Source organism: Scyliorhinus torazame, chromosome 4 (assembly GCF_047496885.1).
Source record: "Scyliorhinus torazame isolate Kashiwa2021f chromosome 4, sScyTor2.1, whole genome shotgun sequence".
NCBI lineage: Eukaryota > Metazoa > Chordata > Chondrichthyes > Carcharhiniformes > Scyliorhinidae > Scyliorhinus > Scyliorhinus torazame.
The window spans coordinates 93,984,300-94,004,029 of NC_092710.1; positions in this window are offsets into that span (position 1 = coordinate 93,984,300).

A 19,730-nucleotide genomic window follows, 5' to 3' on the forward strand; every position below is an offset into this window, starting at 1 on the left:
GTGGGGCCAAAGAGAGTTGTTGCTGCTGGAAAGATGTCTGCAAGATCCTATTAATCCCACTGACAGCAGAACAATGGTCACAAGGAGTATCAAGGCATCATCAGGCAATGGGCGGAGTACTTGTGGACACGTGCTACAGTGAGACGAGCTGTCCAAATATGGGCATTTACCCACATGTTGTGCCTTTGTAGAGGTCAGTTGTGCTTCACAGTGCCCAGAGGAGGAAACCGAACTTGAATAAGGAGGATGCAAGGGCAATCTGACAGCCTGGCCGCGGTTGGTGCTGCCCTGCTCAATAGGTATACCAGCCGAACCTTCTTCATCAAGATGTCAGAGGAACGATCCGATGACAATTGCACCTTGGTGTACATGTACACTGGTCCCTTAATCTAGCAAAGCACATTGGTACAGTGGTTAAGAAGGTATATTAGCCAAGGCATAAAGTTTAAGAGAAAGCAGGTTATGCTGGAACTGTATAAAACGTTGTTTAGGTCACAGTTAGAGTATTGTGTGCTGTTCTGGAATCCACAGAGTACAGGAATGAGATAGAGAATCTGGTGAACTGGTGCAACGACAATAATCTCTCCTTCAATGTCAACAAAATGAACATTATTTGGCCATATTAAATGCCCATATTTGGACAGCTCGTCTCACTGCAGCACGTGTCCACAAAATGAGCGGAGAAACTACGTCATCTTCTTCACAGCCTTCAACACGTCATTGATGACGATGAACATCTTGCCAAGGTCATCCCCACACCCCCACTACTTGCCTTCAAACAACCGCGCAACCTCAAACGAACCATTGTTTGCAGCAAACTACCCAGTCTTCAGAACAGTGACCTCGACACCACACAACCCTGTCATGGCAATCTCTGCAAGACGTGCCAGATCATCGACATGGATACCACTATTACACGTGGGAACACCACCCACCAGGTATGCGGTACATACTCGTGCGACTCGGCCAACGTTGTCTACCTCATACGCTGCAGGAAAGGATGTCCCGAAGCATGGTACATTGGCGAGACCATGCAGACGCTGCGACAATGAATGAACAGACATCGCGCAACAATCACCAGGCAGGAATGTTCCCTTCCAGTCGGGGAACACTTCAGCAGTCAAGGGCATTCAGCCTCTGATCTCCGGGTAAGCGTTCTCCAAGGCGGCCTTCAGGACCCGCGACAACGCAGAATCGCCGAGCAGAAACTTATAGCCAAGTTCCGCACACATGAGTGCGGCCTCAACCGGGACCTGGGATTCATGTCGCATTACATCCATCCCCCACCATCTGGCCTGCGAAATCCTACCAACTGTCCTGGCTTGGTACAATTCACACCTCTTTAACCTGGGGTTACCCCATCTCTGGATCTGTAAAGATTTAATCACCTGCTAATGCTCGCATTCCAAGCATTGTTTGGCATCTTTGAATTTGTCTATATATGTGTTTCTGGAACAGACCTCTTCATTCACCTGAGGAAGGAGCAGCGCTCCGAAAGCTAGTGACATCGAAACAAACCTGTTGGACTTTAACCTGGTGTTGTAAGACTTCGTACTGTGCTCACCCCAGTCCAACGCCGGCATCTCCACAACAAAATGAAAGGGATTGTCATCGACGTCAGGAAGCGTAGTGGAGGACATGCCCCTGTCTACATCAATGGGAACGAAGTAGAATGGGTCACGAGCTTCAGGTTTTTAGGTCACCAACAACCTGTCCTGGTCCCCCCATGCCGACACAATAGTTAAGAAAGCCCACCAACGACTCTACTTTCTCAGAAGACTACGGAAATTTGGCATGTCAGCTACGCCCCTCACCAACTTCCACAGATGCACCATAGAAAGCATTCTTTCTGGTTTTATAACAGGTTGGTATGGAGCCTGCTCTGCCCAAGACCGCAGGAAACTACAAAAGGTCATGAATGTAGCCCAGTCGATCACGCAAACCAGCCTCCCATCCATTGTCTCGATCTATAATTCCCGCTGCCTCAGAAAGGCAGCCAGCATAATTAAGGACCCCACGCACCCCTGACATACTCTCTTACACCTTCTTCCATCAGGAAAAAGATACCAAAGTTTGAGGTCACGTACCAACCGACTCAAGAACAGCTTCTTCCCTATTGCCATCAGACTTTTGAATGGACCTACCTCGTATTAAGTTGATCTTTTCTCTATACCTTGCTATAAGTGTAACATTACATTCTGCAGCCTCTCCTTCCTTCCCTATGTACGGTATGCATTGTTTGTACAGCATGCAAGAAACAATACTTTTTACTGTATACTAATACATGTGACAATAATAAATCAAATCACATTATAGGAGGTATGTGATAGCACTGGAAAGGGTGCAGAGGAGATTTATCAGGATGTTGGGAGAGTTTTAGTTATGAAGAAAGATTGGATAGACCTGGATTGTTTTCCTTGGATCAGAGGAGACTGAGGGGAGACATGATTAAAGTGTATCAAATTATGAGGTGCACAAATAAAGTAGTCAGGAAGAAATGTTTCCCCTTGTGGAGGGATCAATAATAATAATAATAATCTTCATTAGTGTCACAAGTAGGCTTACATTAACACTGCAATGAAGTTACTGTGAAAAGCCCCTGGTCGCCACATTCTGGTGCCCGTTCGGGTCACAGAGGGAGAATTCAGAATGTCCAATTCACCAAACAAGCACGTCTTTCGGAACTTGTGGGAGGAAACTGGAGCTCCCGGAGAAAACCCACGCAAACCCGGGGAGAACATGCAGACTCCGCACAGACAGTGACCCAAGCCAGGATTCGAACCTGGGTCCCTGGCGCTGTGAAGCAACAGTGCTAACCACTGTGATCAGGTGCCATAGATTTAATGTAAGGGGCATGAGGTTTAGAGGGGATGTGAGGAAAATCCTTTTCACTGACGGTGATGGAAGTTTGGAACTCGCTGCCTGAAAGGGTGGTGGAGGTAAAGACACTCATAACATTTAAGAAGTATTTAGATGCACACTTGCAATCCCAGGGTATACAAGGCTATGGGCCAGGTGCTGAGAAATGGGATTAGAATAGTTAGATGATTGTGTTTGACTGCCGCAGACTTGATATGCTGGCAGCTTTTCTGTGCTATATGACTCTGTAACTGGCACTCAATTTCTACTCCACTGAGTCATTCCAGGCATCTGAAGATGTGCGGCCTCTCTCACAGCTGTCCATCACTGTATAAAGCAGGTCACATTCCTATGACCCAAGAAGGTAGAGGTTGTGGGTTTGGAAGGCACTGTCAAAGAAACTTTGGTAAGTTGCTGTAGTACATCTTGTAGATGGTACATACTACTACCACTGTGCATTGGTGGTAAATTGAGTCAATGTTTAAGGTGGTAGTTGAGGTGCCAATTAAGAGGCTGCTATGTCTTGGATGATGTCCAGATTCTTGAGTGTTGTTGGAACTGCACTCATCCAGGCAAATGGAAAATATTCCTTCATACTCCTAACTTGCACCTTATGGACAGGCTTTGGGGAGTCAGGAGGTGAATTACTCACCACAGAATGCCCAGCTTTTGAAGTATGTTGCATCTGCCTTCACAGTAGAAAACATGAAAGCATATGAAAGATTAATGGAAAGGCAGGGGACAAATGATAGACAGGAACTTAACATAATCACAATCACTAGATAAAAAGTACTCAGAAACCAAATCCCCACAAACTGATGGCCTACATTCTGAAGGAAATTGCTGCACAGATATTGGATCCATTGGCAGTAATATCCCAAAATGTCAGAGATTCCAGAAGGGTCCCAGCGGATTGGAAAACCACAATGTAAAACCTTTATTCAAGAGGGAGACAAGAGAGCAAGGGCGTTATTCTCCGACCCCCCAGCGGGTCGGAGAATGGCCGTTGGCCGCCGTGAATCCCGCCCCCGCCGGTTGCCAAAGTCTCCGGCACCGGATATTTGGCGGGGGCGGGAATCGGGCCACGCCGGCTGGCGGGCCCCCCCCGCTGGATTCTCCGGCCCGGATGGGTCAAAGTCCCGCCGATAAATTGCCTGTCCCGCCGGCGTGGATTAAACCACCTTTTGAACGGCGGGACAAGGCGGCGTGGGCGGGCTCCGGGGTCCTGGGGGGGGCGCGGGGCGATCTGGCCCCGGGGGGTGCCCCCACGGTGGCCTGGCCCGCGATCGGGGCCCACCGATCCGCGGGCGGGCCTGTGCCATGGGGGCACTCTTTCCCTTCCGCCTCCGCCACGGTCTTCACCATGGCGGAGGCGGAAGAGACTCCCTCCACTGCGAATGCGCGGGAAACTGCCAGCGGCCGCTGACGCTCCCGCGCATGCGCTGCCCCGAGATGTCATTTCCACGCCAGCTGGCGGGGCAACAAAGGCCGTTTCCGCCAGCTGGCGGGGCGGAAATTCCTCCGGGGTCGGCCTAGCCCCTCAATGTTGAGGCTCGGCCCCCAAAGATGTGGAGCATTCCTCACCTTTAGGGCGGCGCGATGCCCGTCTGATTGACACCGTTTTGGACGCCAGTCGGCGGACATCGTGCCGTTTCGGGAGAATTTCGCCCCAGGAAACTATCAGCTAGTTAGCCTAGCATCTGTTATTAGCTAAAATGCTAGAATCCATAAATGAGGTGACAGTATAAGGACACTTAGGAAATCATAAAACAATCAGGCAGAGTCAAAATGGTTTTGTGAAAGGAAAGTCATATTTTCATAGATTTCATAGAATTTACAGTGCAGAATATTTGCTGTATTTATTAGAATCATTTGATGATGTAACAAGCAGGGTTGATACAGCAGATGTAATGTATTTAGATTTTCTAAAAAGATTAATAAGGTGCCACAGAAATTGCACTCATGGTGTTGGCAGTGATATATTAGAAAAATAGAGGATTGGTCAACAAATAGAAAACAGAATGTCAGGGTAAATGAGTGTTTTTTATGTTGGCAGCATGTAGCATTGGAGTGTCACTGGGATAACTTCAGCTGTTCACAACATTGTCGTCAAATTTGCTGACAATACGAAGATAGGTAGGAAGGCAAGCAGTGAGGAGGATACAGAGTCTAAAAAGTGACATAGATAGGTTGAGTATGCAAAAATTTGGCAGATCTGGCATAATGTGCGAAAACGTGAAGTTGTCCACTTCAGCAGGAAGAATATAAAGACAGAATATCACATACCCACATGGGGAGACTGCAGAATGCTGCAGTACTAAGGGATCTGTGTGCCCTTGTACATGAAACACAAAAAGTTAGTATGTAGATATAGTTCTCGCCCAAGCCACTCACCATACTGACTTGGAAATATATCTCCATTCATTCACGGTCACTAGATCCTACGTAACAGCACTGTGGGTGTACCTACACTACATGACTGCAGCGGTTCAAGAATGCATCACGCCATCTCGTTTTCGATGGCAGGAACACCCGCAACACCCACATCCCATGAATGAATAAATATTCTTTGGAAGCCATGGTCTTATTGAATGGCAGAGCAGACTTGATAAGACGAATGACCAACACTTGCTCCAATTTCTTCTGACCTTATGATCTTATGAAATAACTGAAGATGATTGAGCCTAGGACAGTATCCTGAGGAACACTCTAGCAATGTCCTGGTACTGAGATGATTAGCCTCCAACAACCACAATCGCCTTCCTCCGTGCTAGGTATAACTCCAACCAATGAAGAATTACCCCGATTCCCATTGTTTTTAGAGTTCCTTGATATCATACTCAGTCAAAGGCTGCCCTGATGTCAAGGGCAGTGACTCTCCCCTCAAGTTCTGTTCTTTTTCCATTTTTGGATCAAGGGTGTGAAAGCTGAGAGGTCCTAGCAGGACCTCAAACATGCTAGGTATCAGTGAGTAGGTTATTGGTGAGGAAATGCTGCTCGCTACACTATGACAGGTTTGATTACTTTGCTGGAGATTGAGAATAGACTGATGAGGTGGTAATTATCCATACTGTGGTTATCCTGCTGTTCGTGGACAGGACATGCCTGGTTAAGTTTACACATTGTCAGGTAGATACCAATGTTGTAATTGTATTGGAATAGCTTGGCTAGGGGTGCAGCTAGTTCGGGAGGACAAGCCTTCAGTAATACAGCCAGGAGGTCGTCAGAACCCATAGCCTTTGCTGTATCCAGTACCTTCAGCCATTTCTTCGTATCACATGTGAATCACACTGACCCAAGACGGGCATCTGTCACGCTGGGGACCTCAGGAGGAACCAAGATAAATCATCTGTTCAGTATTGCTGCCTGAAGATGGTGGAAAAAACTCCAGCCTTGTTCTTCGCACTTGTGTGCCGAGATCCGTCAATGTGGCTTTTTCTGGAACCACCTCCTCCTTCTCCCATTAGTTGTTTAATTGCTCACCACCAAACACAATTATATTAAGAACATAAGAACTAGGAGCAGGAGTAGGCCATCTGGCCCCTCGAGCCTGCTCCGCCATTCAATGAGATTATGGCTGATCTTTGTGGACTCAGCTCCACTCTCCGGCCCGTACACTATATCCCCATATCCCTTTATTCTTTAGAAAGGTATCTAGCTTTTTCTTAAAAACGTTTAAAGAAGGAGCCTCAACTGCTTCACTGGGCAAGGAATTCCAGAGATTCACAACCCTTTGGGTGAAGAAGTTCCTCCTAAACTCGGTCCTAAATCTACTTCCCCTTATTTTGAGGCTATGCCCCCTAGTTCTGCTTTCCCCAATCAGTGGAAACAACCTGCCCGCATCTATCCTATCTATTCCCTTCATAATTTTATATGTTTCAATAAGATCCCCCCCCGCATCCTTCTAAATTAAATGAGTACAGTCCCAGTCTACTCAACCTCTCGTCATAATCTAATCCCCTCAACTCTGGGATCAACCTAGTGAATCTCCTCTGCACTCCCTCCAGTGCTAATATGTCCTTTCTCAGGTAAGGAGACCAAAACTGAACACAGTACTCCAGATGTGGCCTCACCAACACCTTATACAATTGCAGCATAACCTCCCTAGTCTTGAACTCCATCCCTCTAGCAATGAAAGACAAAACTCGATTAGCCTTCTTAATCACCTGTTGCACCTGCACACAAACTTTTTACGACTCATGCACCAGCACACCCAGGTCACTCTGCACAGCTGCATGTTTTAACATCTTACCGTTTAAATAATAATCCATTCTGCTGTTATTTCTCCCAAAATGGATAGCCTCACACTTGGCAACATTGAATTCCATCTGCCAGACCCTAGCCCATTCACCTAACCTATCCAAATCCTTCTGCAGACTTCCGGTATCCTCTGCACTTTTTGCTTTACCACTCATCTTAGTGTCGTCTGCAAACTTGGACACATTGCACTTGGTCCCCAACTCCAAATCATCTACGTAAATTGTGAACAACTGCGGGCCCAACACTGATCCTTGAGGAACCCCACTAGTTACAGGTTGCCAACCAGAGAAACACCCATTTATCCCCACTCTCTGCTTTCTGTTAGTTAACCAATCCTCTACCCATGCTACCACTTTACCCTCAATGCCATGCATCTTTAGTTTATGCAGCAACCTTTTGTGTGGCACCTTGTCAAAAGCTTTCTGGAAATCCAGATATACCACATCCATTGGCTCCCCGTTATCTACTGCACTGGTAAAGTCCTCAAATAATTCTACCAAATTAGTCAGACACGACCTACCCTTTATGAACCCATGCTGCGTCTGCCCAATGGGACAATTTCCCTCCAGGTGCCCCGCTATTTCCTCCTTAATGATAGATTCCAGCATTTTCCCTACAACCAAAGTTAAGCTTACCGGCCTTTAATTATTCGCTTTCTGCCGACCTCCTTTTTTAAACAGTGGTGTCACGTTTGCTACTTTCCAATCCTCTGGGACCGCCCCAGAGTCTAGTGAATTTTGATAAATTATCACTAGTGCACTTACAATTTCCCTAGCCATCTCTTTTAAAACTCTGGATGCATCCAATCAGGGCCAGGAGACTTGTCTACCTTTAGCCCCATTAGCTTGCCCAATACTGCCTCCTTAGTGATTACAATCATCTCAAGGTCCTCACCTATCATATCTTTATTTCCATCAGTCACTGGCACGTTATTTGTGTCTTCCACTGTGAAGACTGACCCAAAAAACCTGTTCAGCTCCTCAGCCATTTCCCCGTCTCCTATTATTAAATCTCCTTTCTCATCTTCCAAAGGACCAATATTTACCTTAGCCATTCTTTTTTGTCTTATATATTTGTAAAAGCTTTTACTATCTGCTTTTATGTTCTGAGCAAGTTTACTTTCATAGTCTACCTTACTCTTCTTTATAGCTTTTTTAGTAGCTTTCTGTTGTCCCCTAAAGACTTCCCAGTCCTCTAGTCTCCCACTAATATTTGCCACTTTGTATGTTTTTTGTATGTTTTTACTTTGATTTGCGGTCAGTAATTCAAATTATAGAATCTATACAGTGCAGAAGAAGGTAATTCAGCCCAGCAAGTCTGCATCGACCCTCTGAAAGAGCACTTTACCTAGGCCCATTTCCCTGCACCATCTCCATAGCCCCATCTAACCTGCACATCTTTAGACTGCGGGAGGAAACCGGAGCACCCAGAGGAAACCAACACAGACACGGGTAGAATGTACAGACATAACACAGACAGTCACCCAAGGTCGGAATCAAACCCGGATCCCTGGCGCTGTGAGACAGCAGTGCTAAGTGCTAGCCACTCTGTCACTGTGCTGCCCTGTCTGCTGCATTTTCATACATTACACTTCTAAAGTACTTAATTGGCTGTACAGTGCTCGGAGACATCCCAAGGGCATGAAAGGTACAAAATAAATTGCTGTTTTTCTTCCTTTGCTGTGCATATCTATTAGCAAAGATTCTGGCTGAAATCTTCTTGAGTCTAAGTTTGGTGATGGTCAGAAAAATGACTTCCACTATGTGTGATCTTGTGCTGTTCAACTCATTACATGTGCACCCAGGAGATGCTGATTGATTTTCATGGTGGTGGCGGGCAGGGAGTCACCCCGCCCCACTGTTACCTCATGGGGTCAAAGGTCTGAGTGCTATATTTAAAGGGCACCTGGACAGGCTGCAATCTCCCTTCCACCTTTGCCCAGCCACTTCTCCACCCTTCCCCACCAACACTGCCTTGGTCATCCTCCACACAACTTGCACTGTCACCATCCGATCTCAAACATAGGCTGGTATTAACAGAAGCTCGCCAAAGAATGTAAAGCAGTGGTAACTCACTGATAAGTATGAAAGAAATCTACCTTGCCAGGGTCAAGCAATGAACGTAACTGCTCTAATTTCTTGCTGGTGGGAACTTAATTTGATGGGGAACTTGGTAGCTTTTTGCTGAGCATGCATTGGGTAATATATTGCGTGCAAAAGAGCTTCCCAACATTAACAATTGGGAAAATCGATCTGTCTTTAAAGTTTCAAAAACTTAATTGCGAAAGTTCATCTCGCTGTCAGGAAACTGACTGTCATAATATACACCAGTATATCATGGTGCAGACACACACACACTGATGGACACACAACAAGACCAATCAACACACACAACACCGCAGCCAATCACCAGTTAGAGCACACTCACTATAAAGACAGGGGGTATCAGAGTTCCCGCTCATTCAGGATGCAGCCTCCTACAAGGACAGAGTTTACAGCTTACAGCACAGATCCTCACCATGTGCTGAGTGCATTGACTGGTTAGGACAGGCATAGGTCTTTAGTTTAATCTAACATAATGTTAACCCACAGTGAAAGTATGTTCAACAGTTTCTAACTTAATAAAATAGTGTTGCACTATTTTAAGTGTTGGTGGCCTGTATGTGCTCCACGGATCCAGAGCACCCAACACATCACTGACTTTTGGCCTCGTGCCAAATTAAGTTACGCCATCCACCCTGCCTTGTGGGCAGGCCCACAAGGTTCCAAACCTCTCTTTCTCTTGTACAACTGTCTCCAGGCCATATGTGTTATTTCTGTTGATCTGTTCTGGCTATGCATTCTTCAGAAATTTAACGAATTTTCTGAAGTGTTTGGATGAATTCACATCAAAGCTGTGGTATATACATTGTATACCGCACATCTTGTACGACTGATATCCTGGAAGTGCAATTCTGCATGTAAAATTTCATTCAGACATTTAATATCTGCCCAATGTTTGATGTTGAGACCCTAATTTGTTTATGATAGTGCAAATAGTTACGAGCTGTCCTACAAATCCCTTCACACTTCAATGTTAAAAATTACTATTGACTCGACTCGCCAACATTTTATATTAATATTCATGACAAGGATGTTATTCTTGAAAAGATATTTAAATCTGGGCTAAGTCAGATTTAAAAAATGAAAGTGATGGTGTGCTTGTGCTGTGAAATGTTCACAAATGTCAGCGGTGAGCAATTCAGACATGGGAATTGTTAATGATAAAGTTTGCCTTAAAAAGGAACATACAGGCAGGAGACACGAGCAGGGCATGAGAAACTTGAAACTATCAGGCAACTTGGAAACTGATTGTTTTCTTAGAGATTAGTGGTTGGTCTTCTTGACTAAATAGGAGATAAACCGACTGAAAGGCAAGCAAACCAAATCGAGATTGTGCAAAAGGTTTGTCCTCGTCACATGTCTTCCACCTGCACTTCAGGGGACCGTCGAGGGGTGCTGTTCCCACGTCTGCATTTGAAGATGGAACACAGCATCCATTCAGCAACACTGCTTTGGGACTCCCACCCCATGCCGTAGCTTGGCGTGTGGTCGCTGCTACACGGTGTGGAGGCAATTGTCATGGGATCAGAAGCTCTCATCGCAATGTACAGTGCTGATCAAAACTGAAGCAGCAGCAACAGGAGCTGAAGTCCCAGGTTAGCGCTCATCCCACTCGGAGGAAGAGTGGAATTGAAAGAGGTGTGGAGAACTGGCACCAATTTCCATACGGACTCTAAGTGTTTCAGTGGCTGACCTGGAGGCACTCCTAGGTCAGATGCAGCTAAGGTGACAATAGGGCTGGGGTGGTGATGGGATTTCTAAATGCACACCCATGTATAGGGAGCTTGCACTGGTTGCCAGTGATCTTTCACTGGCATCTAGAATGGCAGACCAAGAGAGGAGGTTTGATGACCTGATACAAAATCCAAGATATGGGAATTCCTTCCCCATTACATTCAAATTGTTTTACCAGCCTGCGTGGCAGTCCCGCTCTCTTTATTCCTACAGATTCCAAAGGCCCCTAGAGCACTGCAATATTCGCCAGTGGCCTCCTTGGGTACCAAAGGAAACATTTTCTCTCACAGTTCCCTATGCATCCTGACCTCCTTCATGGCTCATCCTGTGTGTCCTTTCTCATTACATGCCGTCAGTCCCTTTTCTGAACCTTTTGATAGCATGTTGTAAATCAGGGAAATATTTAGATTTTGTCTATATTTTTCTGCATGCGAAGAGAGAGAGACACACTCGTGCAAACACAAACCCCGTCCTGTTGGCGATGGATAAGTCAAAAAATTTAAAAAGGTGATTTTTTGGAATTAAATTTCTCATTTAAAAGAAAAAAAATCTTAAGAATACTGCAAAAGGGAGAGTTGGTTGAAGATATTTACATTTGGAAATATGTAATTTCAGGTCACAGTTTCGATTTTAGTCAACAATTGTGCTTGATATTCAGCTCTGATATTCAGTGCCAATACTGGTTTTGTTTTGACCATCTGCTGCTTCGACATCGCAAGTCAGAGACTGCCAGGTTTTTTTTTTGCAGGGCTTCCAGTTTTTATTTCAGCTTTCCAGCCTATTCAATTTGTTTGCTCTCTGTTGATGTTGCTCTTCCATCTCCTGCTGTTGGAGAACAGCCAATCTTCTTGAAAGTAATCTCTTGTTGCTCCTCCACTGCAGCTCATGGTGTCTCAGTTTGTTTGACAACTATTTTAATCTCTCCATCTTCTGATCCTCCGGATAAAACGCATCCAGAAACAGAGAAGGACGATGATGTACCAGGGTTTTTCAACTCAATTTGTGCTGTCATTCTCCCACTCACTCACCCAAGCTCATCAGCTTATGTGGAGTGGATGAGGACTTTCCACAGAGCAGCAAGGAACTGATCTGAGAGTGATCGCTCAGAAAATGTCAGCCTTTGTTTCCAATCTCGTAAGTCATGCTGTGAAAAGGATGTTTTGCTCAGCACCCCACATATGTCGAAGTTCTGTGAACGGTTTGCAAGTGTTCATAGAAGATGGTCAGGTTATAGGAGAGTCCATTGACAATCTCAACATCACTTTATGTAAGTTGCACCATTACTATAATGAGTGGGTGTCAGCCACTGGCCACACTGCAGCCATCTGCCCCAGTTCAAAGATTCCAAAACAGTCAGTCCCTCCTCCACGCACACACAGATTGCCGATCTTGAGAGCTTCATAGGAAGGATTGGGAAAAACAATGTCTACTCCCAAGATGCAAGGGCTCAAAGATGTGGACAAACATAATGACCAGTAGAAAGACACAAGCAGGGGGAGTTCCAATGGTTTGGAAGGAGTCTGATTATGTGATGTTATTGCATTCTATTCAGAATAGAAATTTGCACTTCATTTTGAGTAGGCCTTTCAAAGACATGCCCTTCAAAGGTAGTTTGTGCGTTCCCCAACCGGAAACCATGGTTTAACTGGGAGATTCACTCCATACTGAAGGCCAGGTCTGAGGTGTTCAAGACAGACGACTCTGACGTATACAAGAAATCTAGGTACAACCTCCTCAAAGCCATAAGGGCGCCAAGAGACAATACCAGACTGAGCTAGAGTCACAGGCTAACTACACCAACTCTCGTCAGTTGTGGCAAGGCATAAACAATATAACGGACTACAAAGCGAAGCTGAATAGAATCTCTGACAGCAGCTCACCCCTCCCCGATCAACTCAATGCATTCTATGCTCGTTTTGAGCAGTAAACCAACAAATCATTGTCAACTGCCTCAACAGCCTCGGACACACACATACCCACCGGCACAGCCTCCAAATTCAGGTCAGCCTTCTTGAAAGTGAACGCTCAAAAAACAACGGGTCCAGACGGAGTCCCTGGTCATTCACTCAGATCCTGCGCAAACCATTGGCGGGTGTGTTCGCGGACATCTTCCAGTTCTCCCTCCTTGTTTCCAAGATTCCCACCGGATCCAAGAATACCACCAATACTGCCCCCTACTATACTCCCTGTACACACACGGCTATGTGGCACGTCAGCAAAACTAAGGAGCTGGTCATTGACTTCAGGAAGCAAAGTGTCGTACACAGCCCTGTCTACATCAGTGGTGTCAAGGTGGAGATGGTTGACAGCTTCAAATTTCTGGGTGTGCACATCACCAACAATTTGACCTGGTCCACCCACATTAACGTTACGACCAAGAAAGCACAACAGTGCCTATACGTCCTCAGGAAACTAAGGAAATTCAGCATGTCCACATTGTCTTGTACCAATTTTTACAGATGCACCAGAAAAAGCATCCTATCTGGCTGCATCACAGTTTAGTATGGCAACCGCTCGGCCCAAAACCGTAAGAAACTACAGATAGTTGTAAACACAGCCCATTCCATCACATGAACCCGCCTTTCATCCATTGATTCTGTCTACACCTCCCGCTGCCTTGGGAAAGTGTGCAGCATAATCTAACACCCCACTCACCCGGCTTATTCTCTCTTCCATCGGGTAAAAGATGCAAAGGTCTGAGAACAGATTCAAAACATCTTCTTCCCCACTGTTACCAGACTGCTAAGTGACCCTCTTATGGACTGAACTGATCCCTCCGCACATCTTCTCACTGAGTAGCACTATACTCCATATGCTTCAGCCGATGTCTATGTCTATTTATTTACACTGTGTACTTATCGTATGTCCTATGCTTTTTATGTATAAAACAATCTGCCTGGACTGTATGAAGAGCAATACTTTTCACTATACTTCGGTAAACTTGACAATAAATCTAAACTTAAATCTAAAGGAAAGAGGCCAAAACCTGGTTGTCCTGGCAACAGAAGGTGCACGGCAGAATTAAGTTGCATGCGGAGGGTCTCTTTGATTACAAAAGGCTCACAGTTTTACTTAGCAGCTAACACTCAGACACCTCTACTTCAGGGAGCACCTTGAAAGATCAAATTAGCTGTGAGGAACATCATGAGGAGAGCCAAATGGAAGCACAGTGTCCTAAAGAGGATCAGAAATGCTGAAAATGGGCAGCACGGTGGCATAATGGTTAGCATTGCTGCTCACGGCTCCGAGGTCTCAGGTTCGATCTCGGCTCTGGGTCACTGTCCGTGTGGAGTTTGCACATTCTCCCCATGTTTGCGCGGGTTTCACCCCCACAACCGAAAGATGTGCAGGGTAGGTGGATTGCCACGCTAAACTGTCTCTTAATTGGAAAAAATGAATTGGGTACTCTAAGTTTATAAAAATAAAGAAATGCTGAAAATAAATCTTTTTCTGATATTGAATGTACACTGATCTATTTACTGTGCTTCGCTTACCAAGGCAGTGCAGATTTAAGTCTGGAGTTCTGGTCTGTAAATGAGTTCAAGAGGAGGCTGGATGCATTGGGGCAGCATGGTAGCATTGTGGATAGCACAATTGCTTCACAGCTCCAGGGTCACAGGTTCGATTCCGGCATGGGTCACTGTCTGTGCGTCGTCTGCACATCCTCCCAGTGTGTGCGTGGGTTTCCTCCGGGTGCTCCGGTTTCCTCCCACAGTCCAAAGATGTGCAGATTAGGTGGATTGGCCATGATAAATTGCCCTTAGTGTCCAAAATTGCCCTTAGTGTTGGGTGGGGTTACTGGGTTATGGGGATAGGGTGGAGGTGTTGACCTTGGGTAGGGTGCTCTTTCCAAGAGCCGGTGCAGTCTCAACAGGCCAAATGGCCTCCTTCTGCACTGTAAATTCTATGATAATCATTCATCAAGTTACACACAATATTCGGCATGGTAGCACTGTTGCTTCACAGCGCCATGCTCCCAAGTTCGATTCCCGCTTGGGTCACTGTCTGTGACTTGTGACAATAATAAAGATTATTAATATTATTATTAATAAATTATATAAGCACCAGCCCACGATGCTCTGGAGTAAAACTCCTTCACCTCGTCTGCATAGCTCACCAGACAAGAAATCACAAGACTAGCAGATCTTGGAATGACTCTGAGAGAGTGCCAGTGCCACCATATATTAGAATTACAACAAAAAAACCCACACATACACTACCAGCCCAGGCTCACAGTGACACAGAATAACTCCTGTCAGACTTTTAAAACACGACTAACTCTTAACTGGAGGCCTGCCCGAAGGGGCACAGTCTCAGTCTTGCCACATTTTCCAAAAAAATTGATGTTTTGAGATAATAATCTTTATTGTCACAAGCAGGCTTACATTAACACTGCAATGAAGTTACTGTGAAAATCCCCTCGTCGCCACATTCCGGCGCCTGTTCAGGTACACAAAGGGAGAATTCAGAACATCCAATTCACCTAACAGCACATATTTTGGGAGGAAACCGGAGCACCCAGAGGAAACCCAGGCAGACAAAGGGAGAACGTGCAGACTCCACACAGACGATGACCCAAGCCGGATATCAAACCCGGGACCCTGGCGCTGTGAAGCAACAGTGCTAACCACTCTGCTACCGTGTCGCCCAGCTAACATGCCCGTTTCAAAATGGGACAAACGTTTCTCACAAATGATTGCTCTCCTGTTTGAAAATTGGGTGTGAAGTCATTCAGCCAATCATGGGCTGATTCCTTCTGCATAACTCAGTTGTGAGCCTATCAGCAGCAAATGCAGGGAGGAATCAGTCTGTGGTTGACTGAATAGCTTCATCCCATTTTTTAACAGAGACTTTTGAAAATATTCCACATGTCAGATGTTGATTTACCCTCAAATAGCTGCCTGCAATCTAAATTCTTCAATTCCTGCCTAATATTGTTGCAATTAGCTTTCCCCCAATTTAACACCTTCACCCAAGGTCTACTCATATCCTTAGATACAATTACCTTAAAACATATGGAATTATGTTCCCTGTTCCCGAAATGCTGCCCGACTGAAACTTTGGCCACCTGGCCAGGCTCATTTCCCCATACCAGGTCCAATACGCCCATTCCCTAGTTGGACTATTTACATATTGTTTCCAGAAACCTTCCTGGATGCTCCTTCCAAACTCTGCTCCAATAAGAATAATATTTATTAGTGTCACAAGTAGGCTTCCATTAACACTGCAATGAAGTTACTGTGAAAAGCCCAGAGTTGCCACACCCAGGCACCTGTTCGGATACACAAGAGGGAGAATTCAGAATGTTTAATTCACCTAACAGCACGTCTTTCGGGACTTGTGGGAGGAAACCAGAGCACCCGGAGGAAACCCATGTAGACACAAGGAGAACGTGCAGACTCCAAGAGGGAATCGAACCTGGGACCCTGGCGCTGTGAAGCAACAGTACTAACCACTGTGCGACCTTCTCTGCCCACTAACGGGGAGCTTTTATTCCACGAGCCCCACGGGGGTGTCCACATGTGTCACGTAAGGTTTATTACACTTTTATTGCGACAACCAGTGTGGCAGTTTAGCAAATCTCCCAGAATGGTCCTCCTCTCCTCCTTTGGAGGAGTTTAGAAGTTTGTGTCCTTTGGGTGATTTCCAGACTCTGCTGGGCAGAAGAGGAATAGGTAGATGACATCTTCCACAGTGTAGGAGGCTGCTTCGGTGTGGAAACCAATGCACGTCTGGTCCATTTTATCTTACCAAGCCCTGCTCTAGGACTTGACGACCATGGAATGTACATTCATAATGTATCCAAACAGGTTGATTTTCAACCTGTAAATCTTCCCAACATGACTATATGGCAGGTGGTCAGAGTTGGCGAGTTTCCTGGTCAGGCATATTGTAGGAGGTAATGGCCAAACACTGCAGAATTTGCCGAGCAAAAATATGGACCAACGTAAATCAGCATGATCACCAAAGCCCTCATAGGGTATGGCATCTGAAGAGAAAAAGGTGAACTCCTTTAATTAAATTTGCAGAATCCAGAGAGGAAAATAAATCCTTGGCTTTTGCATTTTGAATAGTTTAAACCCCATTAGATCGGTGAAGCATATTACAACAGCATAGTGAATTCCAAATTACATTCTCTGCAGATGGTGTCCAGAGAGTCAATCTGTACAATTTATTCTGTCTATTCACAGTCACTGTTCCCAAGCCAAAGTTCTAGGTTGGTGCCAGAAGTGCAAGAGCTACTTTTGCAATGTGACTTGGATCAATAACTCAAATATCCTGCACCGGGTCCGAGCATCAGAGCTTTACACAACACTCGCCTTGATTGGCAAGCTCGCTCTCAGATAATTGAATGATCTGGACACTGCAACCAGCACTCAGAAGTCCAAGAGGTAATCTCATTATGTGCTGAACTAAAGTTGTTGGAACATGCAACAGGTAACAGGAAAGCTTTAGACTAATGGTGCCCCAGGGGCAATTTGTTAGACTTCTATGGACTTGTACCAATAAGGGTGTCATTTCTCTCAATCGCAACTGTCTCTGCATGACAAACAACATAGTGAATGTATTGATATGTTTATGTATTTTGCAAGTATAGAAAAGTAATGAAGAGGGCACTTCTGAAGGGAAAAACTATGCCAGACATGGATGTCTGTGGGCGGGATTCTCCGCTGGCCGACGGTGAAGTCGGGAAAGGCGATTGGGCGAAGAATCAGTTTTGATGCCAAAATCGTGGCGGGTTCTGGATCCACACCAAATTGCAATTGTCCGGTGCCTTGACAGTGGCAGCAATGCGTTCCACTCCACACATACAGTAAACACCGTTTGCATATCATTAGAGGGCCAGACCCGATATTCTCCGGGGCTCTGCAATGCTCCGACTCCGATGGGCTGAGTTCCCAACGGCACAGTTCACTTGTGCTTTAAAAAATCGGGAAACCAGGTGCCGTGGCTAATGAGGGGGAGAGAGAAATGAGGTAGGACATCGAGAGGCGTAACCATGTGCTGCCAGCCCTGACACTGGCTGAGCTGGCTGAGGTGGGGGGGGGGGGGGGTTGCTGATGGGGAGATAGCCGTGGGGATGGGGCAACTCCCCACGGACTGGGCAGTGTGTAAGCAGGAACCGCCACTGCTGCAGCCCACAGGGCAGCCATCTTACTGCGCACCACACTGACCACGCACATTGGCCCGTGGATCTGCAGAGTGCCACCAGCTCTATGGGTGCCTCCACCCTCAAACACTAGCCCCCATTCTCCACCCCACCACCCCTATACCCCAGCGCCCACTCTCCATCCCACCAGCCCCTACCCCTGCACCCCACCCTGCGTCACACCTCCCTCCCCAAACAGCCGCCACCTGCCGGTGAGGCCTCACATGGCCTGCCAAAGGGCAACGCCCACAGTAGCACCTACAAGGGGGTGAAATGAAATGAAAATGAAATGAAAATTGTTTATTGTCACAAGTAGGCTTCAAATGAAGTTACTGTGAAAAGCCCCTAGTCGCCACATTCCGGCGCCTGTTCGGGGAGGCTGGCACGGGAATTGAACCATGCTGCTGGCCTGCCTTGGTCTGCTTTCAAAGCCAGCAACTTAGCACTGTGCTAAACAGCCCCTGAATTGCTTATTGTCACAAGTAGGCTTCAAATGAAGTTACTGTGAAAAGCCCCTAGTCGCCACATTCCAGCGCCTGTTCGGGGAGGTTGGTATGGGAATCGAACCGTGCTGCTGGCCTGCCTTGGTCTGCTTTCAAAGCCAGCGATTTAGCCCTGTGCTTTCTTTAGATCTCTTTAGGGTGACGGATACATGCCCTGGAGTGTACCGCTGGCAAGGGCAGTGCCAACTGACGGTACACTTGGCAGCAGGGATGGGCACCAGGGCCAGAAGCCCCCATTTCTTGCACATCGCTGGTCGACACCTGGGCTTCTTGCTCTGGCTGAACTGGGGACAGGGTATACCAGAAGGGCCCGCCTTCACCAGCAGCTCCTGAAAGACACAATACGCTTGACTGCATCGCGGCCGGAGGGAAGTGTGGGTGGTGGTGGTGGAGCGGTGGTGTGAGTGGGTGTGGGGGGGGGGCACACATGTCACGGGGAACCGCAACTCAGAGGGGTCTCACGTCCTTGCCCGATGCCACCCTCCGCCCTGGCAACTGCTCTTTCTTCGGGCCCTCCGACCACATCCAGGGCCCTCTGCTCTTCTGCAGTGAGGGGCCGCAGCTGCAGCAGTCCCCCTCCAGTCTTTTCCCATGCCTGGCAGCTCTGAGTGGCCTTCTCCTGGGGGTGGGGGACGCACAGAAAACAGACACTTAGACAGTTGACGTTTGCAGCCCAGGGGGTGGGTAGCTGGTGGTATCAGTGGCTAGGGCACCCCATAGGGGGGGGGGAGGTATTGTGTTACGCATGTATGGGACTGTGTGGGACCGGGATTAGTGCCAGGAGCACATTGCTGCTTACTCATCCTGGCCGCCATTAAGAGGTCATGCAGTTTCTTTCTGCACTGCTGGCCAGTCTGGACGGAGTTGCCCACAACGCTAACCATCTGTGCCATCTACGCCCAGGCCCAGCGAATGCTGGCAGCCTCCTTCCCACCCCAGGGTACAGAGTTGCCCATAACCCATCCACGGCGTCCAGCAGGGTCTTTTGTTCCACATCGGTGAATCTCGGGGCCGTGCATCCTGCTCCCATCTTGTTGGCTGGGATGGTGTGTATGTGTGGGGATGTCAACCTCCTGAGTGTCAATCCCAGACCCAGTGAATACCGCACCATTTCTCATTGGG